The sequence below is a fragment of the Brachyistius frenatus genome, unplaced genomic scaffold (assembly GCF_029030835.1).
Source record: "Brachyistius frenatus isolate BFR_SWC_R1_liver_20210118 unplaced genomic scaffold, ASM2903083v1 Contig_106, whole genome shotgun sequence".
NCBI lineage: Eukaryota > Metazoa > Chordata > Actinopteri > Embiotocidae > Brachyistius > Brachyistius frenatus.
Window position 1 is genome coordinate 532,501 of NW_027210705.1, and position 4,362 is coordinate 536,862.

At 39.8% G+C, this 4,362-nt stretch overlaps 1 long non-coding RNA gene across 1 annotated transcript in view; it reads left to right on the top strand.

Annotated features, from left to right (window-relative positions):
* LOC138628816 (uncharacterized) overlaps positions 1 to 3,748 on the top strand; it is a 44,406-nt gene extending 40,658 nt beyond the window's left edge. The window contains exon 3 of the long non-coding RNA XR_011311494.1: positions 1,879 to 3,748. This is a non-coding gene — a long non-coding RNA (uncharacterized lncRNA). The remainder of the gene's footprint in view (positions 1 to 1,878) is intronic.
* The last annotated feature ends 614 nt before the right edge of the window (positions 3,749 to 4,362 follow it).

The window sequence follows — 4,362 nt, forward strand, 5'->3', positions numbered from 1 at the left end:
GGGACACAAACAGAAGCCCTTTGAGAACGCTGGGGTGATAAAGCACTATATATGTGCAGACTATTTATATTAGATTGATTATTTACTTATAAATCTCATTATGTGCTTGTTTTTATTATCGAAATAAAATATCCATGTTGCTCTAGTTTGTGAAGCAATGCAAACAAACATGTCAGTAGTATACAGCAAAAATGTTTTGTTTTTGTTTTTTGTTTTTTGTTTTGTGGGGGGGGGGCGGGGGGTACATGTGTTATATAGATTTCTAGGTCACTTTTGTATTATGTAGCAATAGCTGGGTATTTATTTGAGAATTTGGGCTCTTTCACTTTTTAATGAGAAATGGATGTGAAGTTTGAGACCACTCTTCTGTCTTTGCAGTATAAGTGGAGGCTGCATTCAGTTAGCTTAGTTTAGCATAAATGCTGAAAACAAGCAAAACCAGTTTGCCAGGGTCTATCCAAAGACTAACCAACACCTCCGAAGCTCACTAATTAACACATCGTTCCTGGTTTGTTTAATCTGCGCAAAAAACGACAAGTAAAAATATCATGTTTTCTCTCATTTGGTTTTGGTTTTATAGCAAGCATACAAAATATAAAGGAGTTCACTGGTGCGATGCAAAGGCAATCAGATGTGATCCTCTGGATAAAGACAGGCTTGCTGTTTCCCTCTGTTTCCAGTCTGTATGCTAAGCTAATTGCTCTCTGTATACATCTCACTGAAGTCTCTGCAAGAAAGCAAAATCCCCAAAATGTTGAACAGTTCCTTTAAAGAAAAATGTTCTCAAGTAAAAACTAAATTATGGATTCTCTAATATGCGTGTGTGTATAAGGTGCATGAAATGTGGTTTTTTTTTTTTATCTTGCACAAGTTGAAACAAACTATTATCCTACAAGAGTGAAGTGTCCCTCTCCCACTGCATAAGCAGAGAGGATGTAGCCTACACTCAGACCCTGACACCTGATCTTCAACCTTCCACCTCCCATCAGTCCCATCTGTAAAAGTAGGCCATTCCTGGACTACTCAAGTGTGAAACAGACATATTTTTCTCTGACACAGTGGAAAGTTTACCTTGTGACCAAGGTGTGCTGCCATGCTGATTATGCAAACATCCCACAGCCAGCAGGTGCCTGTACACACACCCACACGCATGCATGCATGCATTCACCTGACTCATACGTGACGTCACGTGGATACAGCAGGACCTGAGGCGGTGAAGCTCTGTGTGAGTGTGTGCATGCGTGCACTCTTTGAGCTGTTTGCGGTGTTTACACACAACAGTGCAATCGTTAAAGAGTGTATTGCGCGTCAGGGGAACTGGGAAACAGTGAGCATTAAGAGGAGCCAGTGATGTCACACCGTCATAACCAAGGAAAATGTTGTGCAATACCTGCGTCATTCTTCACCGGGACAACAGCAGGTCGAAGCCGGGAGCCGGCTGGTCAACCTCTAAACAACATCTGTCATATGGAGCCTGCAGTCAGCACAGAGGCATCGGTGTAGTGCTTCTGGTTAGTCAAGGGCCAGTGACTTATACTGCATTAATAGGTGGAAAGCACCGTACTATTCAGCATGGCAAGATAATCCGATTATTTACGGAAGCACTTCAGATGACCAAACATTGTGGTATGTTTTTAAGAGGAAGTAACACAAACCCAAATTAAGATGGCTTTCCTGTGTATCTGCTTGTTACACACACACACACACACACACACACACACACACACACACACACACACACACACACACACACACACACACACACACACACACACACACACACACAAGTACTTGTCCTACTTAGAGAGACATAGTTATCAATTCTGTCCAATGTCAAGCTAATCTCAATGTTATTCTTCTTTGGATCTCTCTTTGGAGACCGTGGCCAGGATCAGCGGTGAATCACCCAGGAATGATGCCCCACAACAAAACTTTCTCTCCCGCCTGAAGACAAATTTGTGGGTCTTCGACAGGTGAAGTGAAATGATGTGATGAGATTACGTTATGTCAATAGAGTCTATAAAAGTGGCTCTCTGATACTCATCCGTTGGAGCAGTGGAGTTTCCCTTGCTTCCCGGTAGCAGAGCACCTGTCAGACTGAGTGTTGCTTTATGAATTAAACAAACAGAAGCTTTGTGCATTTCTTCCTGCCAGTTAACAAAATATTTCTGTGTAGTTGTAATATTGCATCTGGTTCATAATCAAGTCATCACTGGTCCTCATCATTATCACTCCTATTCAGACCGATGACCTTTCACCTAGTTTATTCTGTGTGATTTTCCATCATAGCATCAAACTGTGACCAAAAACTATCAGCGTGAACCATTAAAAGTCTCTTAGATTGACCTCTCTGGTGATTGATGATGGTCGGAGGAGTCACAGTGACTCAGACATAACACAGGAAAGAATTTAAAGATTTTGGACACTTGCCCAGAGTGCCAGTTGGGTTACCATCTGCATTTCACAGGGATCTCTGTTTAAATTGTGCCACTATGAGAATCTTTTCGTGAGACACAGAGGCTTGTTAGCTGGAGATGCAGTCACCTTGAAAGTGGACCAGCCAACTTCAAGTAAGAGGTTGTTTCCATGTGGACATGGAGGACAAGCTGACAGCATTTGTGGACACTGCCACCATGTGGCTCCTTCCAACCCACTGAGCGCTTCATCACATGCAGCAGTGAGCAGAGGAGGACCGGTCACTGCCTCTCCAGTTCATCACCAACAAAACACTGATTAGATTCAACTATAAATAAATATCGGCATTCAGGAAATTGCTTCTGAAAAGAAATAAACAAAAAGGCAAATTATAGAAAAAATTAGATGGGGCAAAGAATAAACAAATATCGTACATATTAACAGGTTAAAACTGACAAATGAAGCTCTGTCATTCAATTCAAAAACAAATGTGTTTTTTTCAAGACTGAAACACATCCTTGTAATCCCTTTCGATACAGTCAAAATGGCTACGAGACAATTTAACTCTTTAATGGAGATAGATGTTCATATATTGATGGACAGACCAACACTAACACTGAGTCCAATTATGTGAAAACAAATCAGGCTTTTCATGTCACAAACAATAATTTCATGACATTTATTGGTATCAATATTTAGTCTATTTACTAAATTATTATTCAAGACTGTCAGATTTAGATATTTAACTGCTCTCCATTTCAGTTATGTGAGGGTACAAATTATCATATGCTAATCAGCTGAAATTAGCCCGTGCAATTAACAGAAGTTATCTTACTAGGAAAACCACAGCTGGCCGTAACTAAATGAGCAATAAATATTTTCCCTCTGTACATTTTTAAAGTATGAGTCAGAGCTGAGGTCCACACCCACTGATTCAACCTCATGTTCTTATGGTTAATAATTTATAACAGGAAAAAGTGTTCCAAAAAATGCACCACGGTTGTCCAGTAGCTTAATAAGTATGTCGTGTCAACCACATGCCACAGTGACAAATCCTGTCTGTGAGAAATATCTTTGTGGTTCTGAGCTTCTAGAAGTGGAGAGAAATTAGACTCAAAATAGTCACAAGTAATAAGTCATCTACAAATGTTCATCTGCAGTGGTCTAAAAATGCTCTTCTCCGCAGCAGTCCGCCACCTGGCAGGCTACTGAGCTGAGTCTATAGTTGGTAAATGTAACCTGTGCTCTAATTGCAGAGTGACAAGCTATTCTTTATATTCACAAAATGTCTTTCCCTCTTTGAAATAAGACATAAGTTCCCTGAAAGCTAAAAATCTGTAAATAACACCAAAAAAAAATAATCTTAAAAATGTTTTTTTTTTTATTTATTTGTTTACACCTGTTTTCACATTGCTTGGTATTTTTGTGTGAATTCAAACAGACATTTGTGAGTATTAAGAACAAATTACTTTTTATAAATCTTGTTTTTCATTTGCAGATGATTTCATTTGGATTTGCGACCACTTTGAGTCAAATTTCTCTTCATACAATTGAGCTCAGAGCGAAGATACGAAGGTGCTCAATCTGCCTTCATGCCTGCAGGCTTTGTGCAGTCCGACAGTGTTGGCAGAGGAGACGAGACGAATGCATGTTTCAACTGGAATCACTCAAATTTGAAAAAGAGGTGTCACCCTTCAAGGAGAATATAAAACCTTCATTTGATCCTGCTGCTCTCTTTTCCGGGTGATTAGCAGAGCGGTTACATTTCTCTCTTTAAGGAACCGTGCCTGTGCTTTAACATTAGTTTCACATTCACCATTTTGCTGATAATTTTAAAATACAGACTGTACAGCTTGAAGTATTTCTTCTTGTTCTTGTTCATTCATCTCAGATCCTTGACACTCGCTTTAACTTTATAATCCATCACATTCAACAAGTCTGCCTCCA